Raw genomic sequence first — 20,899 nt, 5'->3', positions numbered from 1 at the left:
CTAAGTATGTGTGCTCTACCACTGAACAACACCCCCAACTTCAACACAACTCCACTTCCACTTCCTGTCCAATGAAGCTGCACACTGTTTGTGATGCCAACAGCCACAGAGGGAACATGACCCACCTGACAGTGGCAGTGGGCTCTCAAGTCAGTGGAAAAATACTGGCATCTGAGGGCTCACCGAGGGACTTTCTTCCGAGCTTTTTCTCACCTCCACTTAACTATTTTGATCACCACATACCAAGAAGATTGTGAATTAAATCTGTGACTAAATACCTATAGAGAAACAATAATGATTTCTATCCAGTTTCTCCCAGGCCACTTGCTGGCTTTGCCGCCCGGGATCTAGAAAGGGCCATGTTTAGAGTTTAGAGCAGGGAAAAGTCTGAAATGGCTACAAAGAAGCTGGAGAGCCATGGGGTGAAAAAAAAAAAAATTAACCAAGTGCTCAGGGGTTGTGGGAGACTGGGAAAACTGAAGAAAACCAGAGGATGAGAGAAATGCAATAAAGAGAAGTGAATGGATGCAAAGGTTTGGGGGATGCTCCCCCCCCCCCAGGGTAGCACAGCTGGTGGCCTAGAACTCACGATATAGCCCAAGCTTCACAAACTCACGGCAATCTCCCGGCCCCAGCCTTCAGAGTGCTGGGATTACACGCATGAGACTGTGTAAGCGGCTCACTTCAACCTCTTACACTCAGCTATCTGGTTCCTGGGGCCTTCAGTGACTTCCGCCATTCCAGTGTACCCTCAGCCTGTCTGCAACAACCCATCCACCGTTCTCAGTGCTTTCTTACGCGTCTGTCCCTTCAGCCACGAGTGAGGGGACAGAGGCCAGCACACCTCTCCTCACTTTTAAATGACACCTTGTACTGTGACTGAGGCACAGGCGTCCAAAGCATGCTGCCTGAGTATCAGATAAGACTTTTTAAAAAAATGTAGACAAGGCCAATAAACAGAGACAGGCTATCATGATCCCAGGGCAGCACTGGGATCTTACGCCAACACACAGCACAAGGAACACCAATAAAATCTCTTTTATGAGAAATTCAGGGAGTCATTCATTCACAGGGAAATAAAAAAAAGAAAGGTGCATGCTGTTTCAATGTTCTGTGAGGCCAAATTAGACACTTTCCCACTGGGGCCAGTCCCTTACCGGTACAAATTTAATACCTGACAGTTATTTGCTCTGAATCCATGAAAGCCAGCCTGAAGAGCCTGACAGAGCTGGAGAGCTGGAAGGGGAGGCAGGTGGTCTGGTGATTGTCTCACACTCATGAGGACCTGGGTTTGATCACCAAAACCACACACACACACACACACACACACACACACACACACACACACACACAAGGTTTTAGGAGTTTGATTTAGTCTCTACCCTCTCCAGAAGGGAAAAAAAGAGAGAGACATAATTAGAGAAATACAGTACTTTGTTAGTTAAGAACTCCTTCCTCGGACGCCTGGCTGTTTAGAAAATAGGTTACTCTCCACAACTTATCGACTCAGCCGGTGAAGAAGATGGAAGCTGATAGGAAGGTTTAGGACTCTGGAAAAGTCCCTGTTGTCACTGTTGCCTAGAAAAGGACAGACATACGGACACACTGCAGCAAAGACACAGACAGCCTAACGAACAGCCTCGTGGGACACACTGAGAGCAGCTAACTACTCCAAGTATAAAACGTACTCCCGGGGTGCTTTTTAGAAACCCAAAGTTTCCTCGAGGAAAATTCCCTCTACAATACAGAAGTTTCATAAAGACATAAATAAACTCCGATGTCCAGCCATTCCAGTTTGAGGACCTTTATGAAAGCATTCATTCCTCACTGTTTTCAACGACTAACATTTCACCAGTTTGCTTTCCTGACACAAATTCTAATGCTCAAGTGCTGAATTAGTCTCAGTCTCTTAAGTTCCTTTTATGGCATATATTTAACAATGAATTAAAATTAACTTTGTTATGAGATAATTTCCAAATCTCTTGTGATAACTGGCGGCAAGCCAGGTGGCTGTAAAAGTCAGACTTGGTGTACGCGAATGGAGACGTTCAATTGAATTACTGGGGAGTTGTTTCAAATTATAGCCGACTGGATAGCGTATCCATTTACTTCGGTACACACGGGCCAGGCATAAAATGCAGTTCTTTTATTGTCTAGATCTTTAATTATACAGGTTAACTTCTTTAGAGAAGCATCCTCTAATCTGTTTTCCAAGGGACCCAGCACAGTCAAATGAGGGACTATGGGATTGTCCTAACTCCTGCTAACTTCTAGCTGAACTTCTGGAGAGAGGCAAGCACTGCAGAAGACCTGCTGAGGATGTGGCTCAGCAGCACTATACTCATAGCATCCATTTGAGCTGGGGTATGCATCTCAACAACAACCCTTATACAAAACAATAGTCATTTCCCTTCTATGCTCAATAACCAGCGCTTCAAATAACTGGTTTCCAGCAGAACAGGGTACCTCCATGAACCCCTGCTCTTCCCCTCACCTACAAACTGGACCGTGGACAGAACCTAGGCAGAGCTAATCTCTCTACACATATTTCCTCTCCCATAAAGTAGGTATAACAGCATTTACTTTGTAGGATTCTTTGGAGGATTTGAAGCAAAATAGGCAAAGCAAAGGCATATCATCAAGAACTTAGTAGGTCTTTTCCAGGAGGTAAGGATCATTTAAAGTGTGTGTGTGTGTGTGTGTGTGTGTGTGTGTGTGTGTGTCTGTCTGTCTGTCTGTCTGTCTGTCTATGAGGAAGTACACACACCCTTCAGTGATAAAAAGGGGCTATTACTGCCTTAGTGGACTTTATCCTAAGTGTTCCTCCCAGGAAGGTGTCTCAGGGCATTCACAGTTGAGACAAGCTCACTTTATCTGTGTTAAGGTCCAAAGCCAATCAGATAGAGGAAAGAGAATGTGGGTACAAACCCAACAGTAGCTAGCGTGACACCTACAAATGCAGAACAAAAGAACCATAAGCACGTGCAAGAGGCCACAGGAGCTCAGGCCATGACAGTACAGGGACCGTGGCTTTCAGTGCAGAGCTCAGAGGCCCATGTGTCTTAGCTACTTTTCCATCACTGTGATAGAACACCATGAGCAAAAGCAACTTGAGGAGGAAAGGCTAAGTCCATCTTTTATTTCCAGGAACCAGTCTATCTCTGCAGGAACTCGGGGCAGGAACTGAAGCAGAAGCCCTGGGAAGAATGCTGCTGCTTTGCTCCTCAGGACTTACCCAGCCTGCTTTCTTATACAACTCAAGACTACCTGCCCAGTGAGGGCACTACCATAGTGGGCTGAGCCCTCCCACGTCAATCATTAATCAAGAAAATGCTGGATAGACTTGCCTATAGGCCAGTCTTCTGGAGGGACTTTCTGAATTGAGAGTTCCTCTTCCCAAATGACTAAACTGTGTCACTGACAAAAACTAACCAGGATATCATGATACTGTATTCACAGATATCAGACTGTCTGCAACTTATTGAGTCTGCTTAAGAAGTAGAGAGAAATAGAATCTATGCTAAAAAAAAAAAAAAAAAGTTATAGCTGTGCATAGTTGCACATGCCTTTAATCTCAGCACTCAGGGGGCAGTGGCAGGAGGATCTCTGGTCTACTTAGTGAGTCTCTGGCCAGCCAAGGCTATACAGTGAAACCCTATCAAAAATAGACAGAAAGATAGGTGGTAGATAGAGACAGAAAGCCAGAAAAGAAAGAAATGTTTCTTTCCAATTATTAGCCTGAACTCCCTTCAATCAGGATGCAGGTCTCCTCCCTTTAGATTTTCATAGCATTTGCTTGTGTCTGTCTCAACTGGCCAGTGCTGTCCGTCTACACTGCTCTAGTACTACACAGCATACGCCCCGAGAAGGCAAGTCAAGTGTTACTCACCCTTGTCCAGTATTTGTTGAGCATACTAATTTACCTCTCAAGATGACGGATGTAATCCTAGTCACTCTATGTCCTGCATACCTTCCTTCCTTCAAGAATTTCTAGAATACTCAAAGATCCTTGTTGATTATTATACACAAGGCAATACTGTCTTGTGAAGAATTTGTTTACAACACTAAAAAACAAATGGCAATGTTACCACACTTATGGCCAAGAGAGAGTAGACGTTAATGACCCTTTGACATCCTCTCCAGAAGGGTGCCCCAGGTGATTTTCTGTCTGTACTTAGTCTTTTACGCTTTAATTTTTCTTGGTCTACATTGTTAGGATAGCATAATATAAGCCATACTTGGACTATACAGAATATATGAATACACACACACACACACACACACACACACACCACACACACCACACACACACACACACACACACATAAAAATCTGACTTCATTGGAGCAATTTTCAGAGAGCAAAAGGTGAATGATGAGAAACTGCATGGTACATTGGCTTCTAAATACATAATCTTGATATCCACAGATTAGTGAAGCCCTTGGCCTTCGTCAAAGAAACTCATTTTTACAGTGGATGGTGGGTAACAGAGACTTACAACAGATAAAGTGCAGAGAATAAGACATGTGACGTGCTCAACTGTGGAACATCCAGCCTTTTCCCCAAGACTCAGGGAACACTGCAGAAGACGAAGTAGAGAGAGAGTAGGAGCCAGAGGTTTGGGAAGATGCCAGAAGTGTCATCTCGCTATGACATGGCAGACGCAATCATGACCTGACCACAGCTGTGGTCACCTGCACAACACTGGGCCGGTGAGCATTTCCTCGTGGGAGAAGGCTCCAGGAGACCCCACCCTCACTGAGAAACTATAGAAAGTTAGCGGTGGCTGGTGGGAGGAATGCCACTCTCTTCAGTGATACAGCCGCTGATAAACTGACCGTGCTCCAGTCAACAAGTTCCCATGAACGCTTGTACAGGTAACCATAACCAAATCCGGCAGGTCACATGCACAAAAGGGCCATAAAATTAAGAGGCTGACTTGCCGGGAAGAGGATTTCAGTGGATGAAAGCGGGAGACTAGACAGGGTAATAAGGGCTGAAAGAGACTAAAATTCATTATATGAATGAAAATATCAAAGAATCAAACAGATACATAAAGAACTTTATGGAAAAAGGGGGACGGGGATAGAGGAGAAGGACCTGAATGAACAGACTTATTTCTAGAGCACACACAAAGAGCTAACAGACATCTGATAAGGTCCTGGCATCCCTGGTTCCCGGGAAGTGCCCATGAAGACCAGAATGAGACACATCTGCTAGGACGGCCATTTTGAACGGTTAACTAAGTGACTAGTGTTAGCGAGAAGGTGAAGCCGTGAAACCTCTGTGCACCATTAGCGAGAATGGAACTTTGTGCGGCTACTCTGAACAGCAGCATGGGTGGTTCTCAAACATTAATACTAGAACTACCAGATGAGCTGGCAACCCTCTTTCTCAATACGTCCTCAAAGCCAATGGAATGAGCACTCCACCTGGATAGCTCACGCTGCCTCTAGCACTGTTCACAGGAGCTGTGTTACAGAAAAACCCCGGTGTCTGAATGGATGAATAAAGAAAGTACTACTAAGTGGAGTGTTATTCAGTCTTATAAAAGAAAGATCCCACATGAACAGAGATATGGATTAAACTGGGTGATAACAAACTAAGTGAAATAAGCTAAGTACAGAAAACCAAATATGGCCTGACCTCACCTCTTTTAACTGCACTGGGATGCGTGTTTAAAAGAAAGTTAAATACACAAGAACAGTAACTACTAAAACGAGATGTGTAGCTTGGAGAGAAGTAACTCAAAGAGCACAGGGCTGGAGTTATAGAGGATAAGGAAATTACACTGTATTTTACACCGGAAAGTTGCTGACAGCAGAGTTCAGCTAGACAGAAACACACCCACCCATATACACCCCATATACATGCACATATCTATACACATACACCACATACACACACACACACACACACACACACACATATACACCCCATGTACATGCACATATATATACACATACACCACACACACACCCCATATACATGCACACATACACATATACCATATAATGCACATATATATACACACAAGCATAAACACATATATACCCCATATATATGCACATACACATACATACACACGCACACACACCATATACACACACATATATGCACAAACATACACACACCTTCTAAAAGGTAACTTGGTGTGAAAGTATCCTAGACATGCTACTTTATTAGAACATTGTGGCCATTTCCACAGACATACATATATCAAAACATCATGTTATATACACTTTAAACATACAATAAAAACCTTAATTCAAATAAAAACCCTGTGATACAATAAGGCAATTGATTGAATTAGCAGAAAACCAAGTATCAAGATAAAGCCACAAGGTCCATTTGGATGGAGTCAGGGAAGACTGTACAGAGAAGGTAGGGTTTGAGTTAGAGCATGGAGAATTTTAGCATATAAATTCTAAGATCTTGAGTATGGGCCACTACACTCGCTCAAGAGGAATGGGAGCCAGGGGTACCCTAAGAGAACATGAGAAAAACATAATCTTCCCAGGGATCAAGTTTCTACACCTTGAACTTAAACCGTAGTGTCTTTAACCTACTGGTTTTGATTTGGCTAATCAAATGCAAGCACCAAGCCTTGAAAGGAGACCAGGCGTTGACACTGATATCCTCCACCAGACAAGAACCGGGTCTCAGCACATATAATACTCATCTCTACTCACGCATTATATAGCTTCTTGGTGTGTCTGATTCCAGAGACCACTACTGACAACTGAAAGTGAACAATACTTCTCTAAGATCCCCAGTCACAGAGTTACATGGTTACTCATTAATAATCTCACTTGGCAGACACATACCCAAGGCCTGGTATGTGTAGGTATTGTAGATGCTGGGAACAGGAAGGGAAAGCAAAAGACAGGAATTTTAAGTAGCTATTTAGTAAATCTCAACATTAGCAATTACCTTGAAAGGTAGTCATGTGTAATACTATATTCATTGCTGTCCCCAAAGGGGGAAATATTGCTGCCCAAAGGACATGCTGTATCCAGCTGTGGGATACACAGAGCATGACTGTGTCACAGCCACTTCCTAAGACTAGTTTTCAAGGTGTGATCTGGAAACCAACAAGACCGAGAAGGATTCGGGCTTATTTTAGGAATGCAGATGCTGGGCCTTACCCAGGACTCCGAATCTGACTGCTGAAAAACCTCACATGTACCCGGAAGGTGCAGAAATGCTGCTGGGATTGGGTTTATTTATAAGTTCAGTTGCTAGACAGCTCACCTAGCAAGCGGCAAATCAGACATCTAAGGCTCTTCCCAAACTTCTGGGAGAGCCAGGCTCTGAGAACTTGACTTTGGTGAAGTTAAGTGCCAGTGTGGCATTGCTGTGTTCTTAACTGGCCTTAATTTTGATTATTCTCTTTGAACAGATCTGGTCCTTCTTAATGAAGGGGTGAGGAGGTCTCTACACGGGGCCAATTTCTATAAAAGAAAAACAACTCGAAAGACCCCCTAAACCACCCAAGATCAGCTCTGCATCTCTTATCTAACCCAGTATCATGGCAATGCCACCAAAAGTCTGGAGGGAGCCCAGATGCCCTTCACACATGCCAGGTCATTAGGTTGGGGACGAACCTACAAATAGCTCAGCACCCTTTAACCACAGAACTTTGAGAACCTCACAATTCAGATGCCAGAACAGATCTATTATTAGATACCCATGACACACCTCATTAAACTTCCATTCCCGCTTTCAAAATCTAGACTGTTTTGAAACAAGGACATAATTCATTTAAAATTCTTTAAATAGGAGAAAATGTGTACTGTTCCCCAGTTCCTCCAAAGAATGCAGGTGTCTGAGACGAGTACAGCACTCTCTTGGGACCAATGTCTTCTAAGGAACTTAGGAAATCAAACTGCAGTTCCAAGTACCTGTTAAAGGACCCAGCCTCTTCCATAAGCACGTGACTAGGTTATGTGGCTTACTGCTAACTTCCCTCTAAGAATATGTGACTGTAATTACTGATTCTATTTATACCCGTCCTGACAATAGATCACTCACACAAAATAAAGTATCTATTTGTCCCTTTGTCCCAACCGTATCATACTGAAGTAGATTAAATGTGGAACATTTGAACCATTTCTATCCTTTCTTCAGTTTCAGTAACTAAAAAGGCTAAGTTTCAGACATACAAAAGTCCTTACTTACTGTCTTTCCAAAAGAAATGGAATTCAGTGTGTGGGGGGGGTAGGTGTGTCTGTGTATATCTATGTGTGGCTAGGTGTGTCTGTGTATGCCTATATGTGGGTAGGTGTGTCTGTGTATGAGGAAATGTTCCACCAAAATCTGTAGGCCTCACACTATGCAGGTTAAATTCTCATCCATGAAATGTATTTGTTTTTAATTTCAGAAACACAGTTCCATCGATCTTTCCAAAGTCTCGCTATAATTAGTCTCCTTTGTGGCCCACGTTTCAACCTGCAATTCTAAAGCTCATCCTAGGCAAAGCAAAGGTAGGAGCTTCCTTTAGAGGAACTCTAACTTACACGGACAAAGGCAGGAATATCTGGCCCTCCCTGCTCCCTCATCTCAGAGAAAACCAGCTATTTCTTCAAGGACAGGCCAAACACTGTAATAACAGAAAAATAACTTAATCTAAAAAATATTTTTAAAAAATCATTTTTAAAAATTAGTTCTAGTACAGATTTCTTCAGCAAGTAAAAACAGAATCAGGTGCCAGGGACTAATGAAGATTTGAGGAACAGAGAGAACACTAAAATCAGGCCATTCATCAGGCTGAAACAACAGAGCAGTGAACACTGAGTTGCCGCCTTCTGGAAAATGAAGCATCAGTTTCCGGAGAAAGCTGATTCTAGATTTTTAGATGTGTTACTACACTGTATATTACGCAACACTTCAAACTAAAATTTTATCAATGGCCAAGGAAGAACGGCAATACAAAAAAAAAAAAAAAAAAAAAAAAGCAGGCTGTCAAAAGCGGCACTTTCGGAGGCCCCTAGACCCAAGGCAACACTCTAAGTACTTGGGGTGCCCCATGCAAGCTGCCACTCACACTGCATGGGACCTGCAGAAAGGGATGGGGCTCTGTTCCACACACCGGCTCCTTCTCCCCACACCGATGGCTTCTTCATCACTTAGAGACATTTCATAGTGTGCTTCCCCAACCAGAAGGTCATTCTAAAAGGATACCATGACTCCCAGTGAGCCAGTTCACTGTTTAGGGGAAACTGCTCAATAAAAGCAATCAATGGCTTCTGGAAGACAGCAGTCCTCTCCACAAAAGGCTCCGGAGGCCAGTGAAAGCTTTTAAGGTACAAACAATGGAGATGAGGAAAGCTACTACATGCTTTAAAGGCCTTAAAAAAAAATCCCTCATCAAACAGGGCAGTTTCCAGTAAAACTATGCTGGGCCACAGAAAGACAACACTCCAAGGGGGTCGAGGCAGGGGATAAACAGGGAAGACACAACCCAGGTTTTGTTCCTGCCCCGGAGAATACAGTTTCACCAATTCTGTGCAACACTGTAAATGAAGAGGTTCACAGAACTTCTTGTGGTGTTTAGTGATTACAGAGGCAAACCAAAGCTTGCTTTGAGACATCAATCACAAAGGAACACAGTGAAAAGGTACAAGTCCAGCAAATGTGGTGGCCAAAACGCCTCTCTCCTCTTGGTGATGATGGGGTCACACTACTATTGTTTGGGGCATATGGGACATGACTTGGTCACAAACAAAAATCTCAGAGGTCATTTCCAGAGCAACTCCTAACTCAGTTGTTTGTTATTAGCACAATAGACCCAGGGCCTCTCTAGTGGTGACCCCACTAATGGCGGGGAGTTGGGGGGGGTCTACTCCAGCTTTGGTCTGTGATCTTAGTCTGAGGTAGGTTGACTGCCTTGAATTTGATGGCAGCCTGGACTGACAGCTTGAAACCCTGTTTCAAAACAAAACAGTCAGCCCTTCCTAGGAGGCGAGGCGGTGATACATCAGCCTCCCTTCACAGTTCTGTCAGCCAGCCTTGTACCTTGTCAATAATAAGATCCCAAACTGTCTACGGCGAGTACTCCTCAAGAGTGCTTCCATACCACACAGGCGGCTGTCCAGGGATTTAGGAGGAATTCCACACGTCACCAAGGGAGAAATTCATTTACGCCCCTGGCCTTAGCTTGGCCTTGTCATTTCAATGCCACAAAATATTTGCCTTGAAGGGCGGGAGCGTGAGATGGTTTGGGGGACTCATTAGCACTTGTATTTGCGTCCAACAACAAACTAACATTAACATTGATTTCTAAAATCCAAACAATTTACAACGAATGTAATCAGTCAGGGGAGCACTTGCTCATGCAGTTTATAAACACGGGAAGCTGAGTTTTCTAATGCCCGGCTTTCACTCCTGCCCTTTCTGTGAACTCGGAGACAAGGAGGCCTTCAATGTGCCAAATGCTCATTGGGAGGAAATTACACAATGAATTTTAGAGAAAAAAGTAATTTTTTTTTTTTTTTTTTTTTTTTTTTGAGACAGGGTCTCACTGTGTTGCTGAAGCTGGCTTTGAACTCTCAATCCTCCCAAATGCTTGGAATGATAGGCATGTGCCACCAGACCAGGCCCAACACATTTTTGTTTAGGGGCGTGCTTTGCCGCCATGCTTCTTAAACCTTTAGAGAAACCTTTCTCCCCTCACCCCCCAATTCGTCAGAGACACAAGACATTAAGCAAATGCTAATGGGCAGGTTGAGATCCAAACCAATGTTCAAAACCTGAATTAAAAGACAACCTTAAAATTATACTTCATGTATAATAAAGCACTTGTAGAAAAATGTCTTTCCATAACATAGTACCATGTAAAAATGAATATAGCAACATAAATATCTTAAGATTTATTTGTTTTTCACTATGTGTATTTATGGAGGGGTTGTGCAGCTGAGCACAGCACCTGCCGAGGCTGGACAGGGGTGTCAGGTCCTCTGGGCTGCAGTTACAGGCAGCTGTAATTCACCCACAATGAGTGCTGGTTATAAAGACTAAAATAATTCATTAACTGGAAAAAATAGGTTCTATTCTATGTTGACCTTTCTAAAACCTTCCATAAACATCAAATTTCATTAATTTTAATGCTGATGTGGACAAAGCAGAGTATATAAAAGTTATAGCAAAAAACAAAACAAAACAAAAAACAAAAAAACCCAGACCATCTAGATAATATTCTCTCCCCCTACCCCTCTGTGTGTCGGGATGGGGGGGGGGCACCTAGGGACCATATATCTTTGTGGTATGCCAAACCTACAATTCGGATACTCCATCACTTACCACCATGTAGCTCACAGATTTCTCGTTCACTGTATTAAGATATTGCTAGCATCCATTTAAACGTATGTCTGTCTACTGGGCAAATAACATTCTGCCATCTGCATCATTCCGTATACCATTTCCCTCTGGTTATTTATCTAGCAAACTGCAATGGAACCAGGGGAGTCCGGGAAATGGCAGCAGGTAGAAGCTTGCCTGGAGGGACACTGGGCCTGGCTGGCTCTAGCAAAGTGCACACCTCCCATACTCTGCATTTCACTGATTCTAGTAAGTTTAGTAAGTAAAATGGGACTTCTTGAACTGAAGCTTGGGTGACCCTTTGTAAAAGTCCTCAGCAAGGTGACAGCTGTACCAGGCATCCACCCAGGACCCCACCATGCTGTCTTCAAGGCTGTTAACACACTGTACACACAATCTCAACATAAAAATCCTCCCTCACTGGGCGGTGGTGGTGCACGCCTTTAATCCCAGCACTCGGGAGGCAGAGGCAAGTGGATCTCTGTGAGTTCGAGGCCAGCCTGGTCTACAGAGCTAGTGCAGGACAGGCTCCAAAGGTACAGAGAAACCCTGACTGGGGGAAAAAAAAAAGTCCTCCCTCAATTCCATGCTCTGTACTCACGCCCTACACACCACCAGTTAGGGGGACTTAAGATTTCTAGAGTTAAGTCAGAACATTCCTTTCCCACTTCCAGAACTACTAAGGGCCAGCATGCCCTGCCTCTTGGTCCAACCCCCTGGCGTGAAGAAGTTGCTAAGCACTGAAAGGAAGCTATGCAGAGATACATGATCACACAATTAGATACAAGCTCACAGTTGCTAATCCTCGGCTTATAAATATATTAAACACGGGGATCTTAATTATGACTGCTATTCTATGTATAACTCCGAGATACTGGGGAAAAGCCTCTTCTGTCTAAAACTGTTCTCAGAAGAATTTAATTATTATTTTCTGGGAAAAGCAGGGTCTACTATCAATGCTGAGGTCAGCAGCTCACGGGTATTAAGAAATCCAGTTAGAGCTGGTGACACACCGTGTCAGTCTGGTGACCTGAGTTTGATCCCCAGAACCCATGTGAAGGTAGAAGGAGAGAGATGACTTTACAAGGTTGTCCTCTGACCTACGTAGGCACCAGAGAATGCACAGTGCACACATGCACACATAACACACAATCATAATAAGTAAAATCAAATTATAAATAAATCCAGCTGAACTCTTTGTATTGTTGAAAGTCGTATATAGTAAAGTTAAAATAACATCATCTTACTGGTTTCAAAAGATACATTGAAACAGAATGATTAGGAAGAGAATGGTTTTATCATGAATGCTTTACCCCCATATTTTATAGAAGTCACAAAAAAGGGGGAGGGGGAGAAAACATGGGAATTTAGAAGGGCAGAGACACGCTGAGGTCACTAAAGAAAACTATGTTTAAACATGCTTTCACCTCCCCTCCAGCACAGCCTCCCATCTCTCCTCTCTTGGGGAAAGGAAAGCCAACAGAAAAGGGTCCAATCCACGCAGTCTCCCGGCCACCATCTCCAGGCGGAGCAGGGAGTGAGGTCCGCAGTAAGGAAGAACAGTGCTTGGAGGCTCAGGGCAACTCACACTCAGCAGCTCCAAGTCTTAGGCAACATCTAAGCATTCTCTAAGATGCTACCAAAGTCTTCACAGGTGAGTGCACAGCCCTGGAATCACACAATCAAAACCCACAACAGTCCTGGACAGGGGTGTGTGTGTGTGTGTGTGTGTGTGTGTGTGTGTGTGTGTGTGTGTGTGAGTGATGTCTGCAAATGTACCTGAGGGACACAGCGGAGCCTTCCCATAAAATGGGAAGGAAAAAGAGACATTTTTCACATTGGCAGCACGGCAGGGCAGGGTGCTGGGAAAAGGTGGGGATTTGACTCCTCGGGTTCTAAACAGGTTTGGGGAGGAAACGTCAGAAATGAGACTGATAGTGAAGGCAGGAGCTGGTTAATGGGGAACTTTACCATAAGACCCTGTAAGCCACTGGTGTCGATAGACGCAGAGCAAGCAGATTTGGTTAGTGTCACATTCCCAGGAACAGAAGAAACGGGGCTGGAGTGAAGCGGTGGACACATTGTATTGTGCACAGTGGAGGTCGGATGAGCAAGGGCAGGGCGGTGAGGATCCGCACTAGGGCAATGTTCCAAATTAGAAGAGGGCACAACAGACTTAAGAGATGTTAGGATAAGAAAAGACTAGGCTAATTCAGAGGTGTGTGACCTGAGCAGAAATTACCCAAATATAGTCTCAGCGGTGTTTCCTCGCAGACGAGGAAAATAAGGTGTAGACAAAAGATGCCCGGGGCTGATGTGAAGGACTGACCTGCAGGCCAGAATCCAGAGATGAAGATTCAAACATGCAGTGGAAGGTAAACATAATAATTGAGGACGGTGAGAGGCAGTCTGCAACGTTCTTAAATCATCAACAGCTCAACTAAGATAAAAGTCAAAAGCCTGACTGCTTAAATAAATAAATAAATAAATAAAATACACATTTGCATATACAAAGCACTCCACCTCAGAGGAATCAATTATTTTTTAAAACTCATCTATGAACTGATTAAGAATTCCAGAATAAAGCAAGAATCAAAGAGAATGGCAGTTAAGAAATGGATAGCCAACTGGAGAGATGGTTCAGAGCTCTTGCAGAGGACCCAGCAGCCTCACAGCTGCTCACAACTGTCTCCAACTTAAGTTCCAAAAGATTCAACGCATCTTCTGATCTCCATGGGCACCAAGCATGCACTTGGTGCACACACATAGATGCAGGTAAGACTCATACTCATAAAATAAAAATGAAATTTTAAAAACAGGCAACAGAAGAAAATGCTGGATCAATAACCAAGAACTAAGTCTAGACTATGATTGCAGACCACCCTTTCTAGAACAGTATGGTAGGGATCCTGGGAAGGACAAAGAAACAGGAGCTCATTTCAAAGTCAGGCTTTGATTTGTGGCTGTTTTTTTTTCATATAACTTCTGGAAATTTCAAATAATACACACACACACACACACACACACACACACACACACCTGGGGAGTTGGCTCAGTGGATCAAGAGCTTGCAGTTTAAGTGTGAAGACCTGAGTTTTAATCACCAGATTCACTAGAGCTCGGTGCAGCAGCACACAAATCCATAATCCTGTGCTCCTAAGCAAAGGGGGTGGTGGAGCTCTTGGGCCAGATAACCTAGGGTAGGCAACACTGGACCATGATGAACTTCATCTCAACAAGTTAAAACGCAGGAAATGACACTCACTGTTGTCCTCTGACCTGCAGGTGCACTCTATGTGACACACACACACACACACACACACACACACACACACACACACACACACACACACACACACACGGCAACAACAAAAACCAGCAGTTTTTTATTTTTGTGTTTACTTCCACAGGAAGTTTCAAACATGTCCTAAATTTTAAAAAATCTGACATTAAAACTGTCAAAATTAGAGATTTCTGTGCTTTCTTCCAAGAAAACTCATAGAAGAGAATTCTCTACTGTCAACTCAAGGGATAACTATCTTTATCTTGTAAACAGAGTCTTGTAAACAGATAAAGAAATCACATCTCTTTATCTTGCAAGAAAAATATTTAGCCAATGGCAGTGCCAATGTAACCATGAACATAAAATAACAGAGGGACTCAAGGCTGCATATGACACTGTAATTCTCACCATTATTCCCACGTGACACCTTTTTCATAGGAACACACTCAATACGTCAACCGCCCCTCTTCTGAAAACCTACCTCATGCCTTTCTCTTGTCTATACCCTTAAAGAATAAATTTTCCTTCAACATTTCTATCCAATAGTTCCAAAGCATTAAGTGTCCCTGTGTATTATAATTACTCTGTCATTAGAAATAAACACCATGTCTAAAACAAGGCAAGTTTTGATTTACAGCATAGTAGTCTAAGCCAAACTGACCCAGAAAAGTAAATAGGCTTTTCATTATAGAAGTGTATATCTAGAAACTGACATTGAGAACAGGCCTGCTTTCAGTGCATTGGTAAGCACACCTATAAAGTGACTTTTGTTAGGATGAATGCTAAGTCAAAGCCAGCAAGTGATGTCAGTGTGCAGACTAGAGACAGACAACCCCGCAGAGAACAAAAAGTAAAGGCCACATAATTAGCTTTTTTCATGACGTTTTGTCAACCAAAAGGCCCAGCTCAAACATTACCTCTGCTAGGTTTTTTCCACACCGCATGGATGCAGTAACCCACCATACTTTGCTAATTTCTCATTTGCATCCTGTCTATTTCTACATAAATCATATTCCATATGGCCCCTGAACAAATGCTTGATCGTTCTAGGTGTTTCCATGCTGAGAACTCATCTGGTATGACAGCATTTTCTTAGCTTGGAGACTCTTTTTTTTTTTTTTTGTACCCTCCTTGTCTGCCTCCACACCTGGCTAACCCCCTTTGTGAGAAGTGAATGGTTCCTGACTGACAGCATGGAGCATTTTATTCATTCTCCTCATAATAATCATGTGACCCGCACAGGAAAGCTAGATACGACAGCTTCACTTTTACATTAAAAAGAACTAGATTAGAATGTAATATGACACACACACACACACACACACACACACACACACACACACACCCACCCATCCTGCCGCCCAAGTCTCCCAGCTAGTAAGCGGGTGTTCTGGAGCCCACTGCACTTGAGAACTATGCTTATGCTGATGAGAATAACAGACTGAGGCGATTGTCAGCCTTAGCCCTGGGGATGAAACACAGAAAGACAAGAGCCAGGATCTTCCTTTGCTGAGATCTCGATCACTAAGCCTGTGATCTCTATGTAAACTGGCTTCATGGGAAGGAAGAAGCTCCTGTGAGATATGTATGGCTAACACCTTCGGATGAAAGGCACCTTAGGAGCCTGCACTCCCCGAGAAACAAGAATTCTTTCACTGAAAGAACTTTCATACCTGCTTTTCTAGAAAGTCATGCTGTGTCTCCACTCCTATGGAAAACGCTGCCTGTGTGCAGTCCCCACTGGGGATGGCACATTGCACTTCCTTGCTCACGCAGGACACTGGGCTCCAGAAACACTAGAATCAGGTGCCTTTTAGACTCTGCTTAGCCAGCTTGGCCCAGTGATTCATTCCTGAGCCACCACAGTCAGCAGGAACCTACCGCGGCCCTGCCATCTCTTCCGCCACCCTGCAAAGGCCAGCAAGACAAATGGAACTGATGGGATAATGAAGTTCTAGAGACTTCACTAGTGTCCCTCCAGGGATGCTCGGGACAGCTTTAGGAAGAAGGGACGCAGCACCCAAAGAAATAAATCAAGTCTAATTAATTACAGGGAAAGAAATTGGAAGTGAATTTTCCCAATATGCCAAAGCACCCTGGGTGGTGGCGTAGGCCTGTAATATCTCAGCCCTTTGGAGGCTGAGGCAGAAGGATGCCGAGTTTGAGGCCAATCTGGGCTACTGAGTGAAACTATGGGCTTAGAAAAAGAAGCAAAAGTAGAAGTAGACATAATGGACAGGTACAGCATTTGCGAAGATAATTTAGCTTGCAGGCTCTGGGACACAAGCAGAGGCTCGTGAATACTGTCACAGGAGGTGGAGCCCCCTGTGAGAGAACAGAGGAACGGTGTTCCAGTATTTATAGACCTCTATCTGGTGGAATATAAAATCCAGTTCCCAGTGGTGAGCAAAACCAGATTGTCAAACCAGATACCAATGCACATCAGTACAGTTCTTATCATGCCCGGTTCGCAAACCCTGAGACAGGAAGGAAGAAGAGCCTAGGTTCCGCATAAGAGTCTCACCCAGAGCACACCAAGAGCCTAGGGAAATAAAACAGACCCCAGTAAGAACAGAGGCGCTAAGTAAATGATGACGGGATTTCGCACCTAAATCTTAGGGAAGCACCTGTGTGAGCAAGGGAGCTCCAGGAAAAAGGCACAGAGCCATTCTCCACCTGGCTGGCTCACCTGCTCTTCACATTCAAAGTCCGGACACTACTGCTGCTATTACCAACTTCAAACTACAAGGCTTCCTACAGAACTGGACATTTGGGAAGATGAAGCAAATGCTTTTAAAATTAAAAATGTCGCATGTTCTCTTTAGATTATTTAAAACACTGCTGGTCTAATACCAAATTCTGACTCACAACCACCACACCTGGAAACATCCAACTCGCATGGTAACGACACAAAAGCTGGCACACTCGATGTCATAAGCCTCTCATCCGGGGCTTCCTTTTTCATACACAGAAACTTTTTTCATCACGGAATAGATCCAAGAAGATGGAGCTAGGGACCACCTATCATGTGACATGAAAAGGGGGGGGGTGCTATCGCCGGGGGGAAGGAGACCCACAAACAGTGATGGGGTAGGGCAGTGTTGGAGAAGGATGCAAACAAGATATAATGATATATACACATTAAAATGCCATAATGAAACCAGTTACTATGTATCCTAACTTGAAATTAAAACAGCAAAGAAGGAGATTTTTCCAAAGACTACCAACTCCAAAAGAATAAAGACTTTAATCCACACAATCAAACGAGTTCAGATCCTCAAAGTATTTAAAGATCTAATCCATGTCTTGACCCAGAAAGCATATGTCAATCACTAGAAACATAGGATTGGAGTGAAATTGCTAAGTGCCACCGGGAAACTAATGGCCAGTGTAAATAAATCCCCAGTCATTCTAGGTACCTAGAACAGACCTATCCCATGAGCCTGACAGCCAAAGGGTTGGGTCATCAGCGTTTATGAAGATCAATTAATGCTCTATATTTTCAGATGTCACATTTCTCATAAGGTTTCCTATAATCCTCTTTTAAATATCCCCATCATACAAATCAAGAAATTCAGAGACAAGGGGACTTACTGGAGTTTCTATTGCTGAGAGACTCAGAACTGTGTGGCCTCACCTAATTTACAGTCTCCGACTGCATCCATTGTTTTGAGCAGCTGCCATTGGAATGTACATTTATTATGTGCCCAGCTCTAAGCAATCTACACACATTTTCCATTAAATCAGACCACTGCTACCTAAGAGCTTACTGTCTCCACTCTACAGCTGACGATCCTGAAGTCAGAGGAGCTGAGTAACTTGACAGATCATCCAAGAGTAAGGGGAAAGTCAGGACCCGACTCACGCACCACCGTGATGCCATAGTCCTTACCGGTCTCTTCTATTCACCGGTCACACCATAACTGAGCAGAATGCCAAGGCTGGGCTGTGATAGTCATTGCTACCTTCCGTCTTACCAGTGAACATCAGACCTGTCAACATTCATACCTGCTGGACATGAAATACTGCAAAGAGGGGCTAACCAATTACTTTAATTATTGTCCAATGCTTTGCAACCTTCTCCAGTAATGACAAATTTTAGATTATCTCGGGGTTTAGAGCAGTTTTCAATACACTAATAAGTTTCCCAGATGCTCAGAAGTATCCGTTTATTCCACAGTGCTTAAACTGCTAGCTCTGCCCAGTCATTGATAAACTAGGAAACATAACAAGCTATCTCCCAGGGCTTCAGTATAGGATTTAAGGAAGGTCATGCATGAGCTTAGCTTCAATGCATATAATCGCTCAAAACTGTTAAAATCACACAGCATTGCTTTGGAATTGGATCTAAAAAGGAAGAAGGTCCTTTCAGGTTCTCTGAGAATAAAATAATAAACACCCCAGGGAATAAATTCTAATTGTGTTATGCTACATGAAATCCAGCCCTGGAAACAAGCTCCTAAAGTCAGGGCAGATCTGATACCTGATTTCCAAACAAAACAAACGCCCCTCCCACCTTTTCCTAAACAAGAAACAAAAAAAATTACGAAGTATCTCTCAATGTAAGGAAGGTTTAAGAAAGAGCTGCGGGAATTAATTAATGGTAAAAGAGAAGGTACAGACACAGCATAGTCAAACAGGGAACAGGAGAAACATGGTAACTCACTAAAAATAACTCCACCACAAAAATTAAGAGGAAGCTGTACTGAGGTGAAGTGTCTAGTTAGCTCGGGATGGAAATTTCCACAAACCAAAAGAGGAAGACTCTAGCAGAAGACGGGCCTGTTCAGAAGGTACCTCTCTCCTCCAAGCCACTCCAAAGGAAGCAAGTGGAACTGCTGAGGAGGCTGAGCTAAACAGACAGACCTGAGACTCTTTATGTTCAAACATAAGGAGACACCTCTCCTGGTCTCTGACATCAGTATTCTAATGGAAATGCTAAGCCACTCCAGGACTCGACCTTTTCAGAGAAGCGAGAAGCTGGCTAGTCTCTTAGCCAGGTCTCTTTCATTGAACAAAGGAAAACAAGGTTTCTGTTGTACGACAGAACTTTTCCTGGGGAGACACAACCCATATGTCTACACACCCGAGACCGGGATCCCACGACAGACCAAACCACCAGAGTCCTGCGTGATGAACCAGGGAGCTTTACTGGGGTTACTTACAGGGGCAGAAATGACTCAAATGACTCACCAAGGCCCACCCCAGAATGGATGACAGCTCAGGACGGACGCTGGGGAACCTGAGGCACACTGCACAGCCTGCAGGTCGTAGAGTGTCCCTTCCAAGTGACTTGTCTAACTCTGACAGGCAGCTCTGTTGGTTTCTTGTCACAGCTTGGCTTATCTGAGAGACGTCTTCTGCTTAGCCGGTCTGAGTCGTCTTTGCAGCTTTTGTTGCTGACTCTAGCAGGGAGGAGCCGAGTGAATCTGGTCAGTTTCAGGGACTTCCAGGAGCTATTTATACCTTCCTGTTTAAAGAGCTTCCCTGGAGGATGGAGGGTTTCAATCCCAGTTTCTTAGTAATGTGTACCAGAGTTAAGAGTAATTGCTGAATGCATAACTTAAGGGAACCTTTAAGTGACACACTCTTCACAACCCCCTGTTCCCCATGTCAACCTGTCTACACACACACACACACACACACACACACACACACACACACACACACAATTACACAGTTTTCACATTGTAGCCTTGCAAGTATTAGAAACATTTTTCCTACTGCCTTGCTATACTTAAGCAAGCGTAATTTCCCAGTAAGTAAGCTTCTTTGAAGGAAGCTTCCTTTCCTCAAGGCAAGTAGGTAGACAAATTCTCTAATTAAACAAACAAACAAAGTAAGTGGAAGTGTTTTCTGATGCTGCTTATTTTGAAGCAAGTTTTCCAAAGCCATCAATATCTACTGTGGAGGAATCAGAAATCACTACCTATTACTCTACCCCCGCCCCCAAATCTTTCTAAAATCCATCTTAGTGGCCTCAAAAGACTCAGCCCCACCAGAACTGGGGGAGCAGAACCAGGAAACGTGTTTAATATGATTCCTCGAGTCATGGTATCTGGAGAAACCAATTGACTACCAAATGAGCGAACCTTTAATTTCCTTTTTTTTCTAAATCAACCACAAGAAAGAAAAACCCTTAAGGGATCGTTAGATTCCATTTTTATGGTACTTTTCTTTGCATCATAACCTTAACTGCCCTTGTAACTCTGAACTCAGAAAATGATGTCCTATTACAAAGGGTGAACGACCTGTCTGTTCACAAACTGTCAGATTGGTCTCAAGTAGTTTACAAAT

At 43.6% G+C, this 20,899-nt stretch overlaps 1 protein-coding gene across 2 annotated transcripts in view; it reads right to left on the bottom strand.

The window, feature by feature from the left end:
- Positions 1 to 20,899, bottom strand: part of C11H1orf21 (chromosome 11 C1orf21 homolog) — a 200,978-nt gene that overhangs the window by 130,786 nt on the left and 49,293 nt on the right. Inside the window, exon 1 of one of the 2 annotated variants that reach the window (XM_036202078.1) lies at positions 19,796 to 20,003. The exons of the other annotated variant lie outside the window; for it this stretch is intronic. The gene's annotated coding sequence lies outside the window, so the exon portion shown is untranslated. Of the gene's footprint in view, positions 1 to 19,795; positions 20,004 to 20,899 lie in introns of those variants that run through there. 2 annotated transcript variants of the gene reach the window in all.

This window comes from Onychomys torridus, chromosome 11 (assembly GCF_903995425.1).
Source record: "Onychomys torridus chromosome 11, mOncTor1.1, whole genome shotgun sequence".
NCBI classification, from domain to species: domain Eukaryota; kingdom Metazoa; phylum Chordata; class Mammalia; order Rodentia; family Cricetidae; genus Onychomys; species Onychomys torridus.
This window is presented reverse-complemented; position numbering and strand designations above follow the sequence as displayed.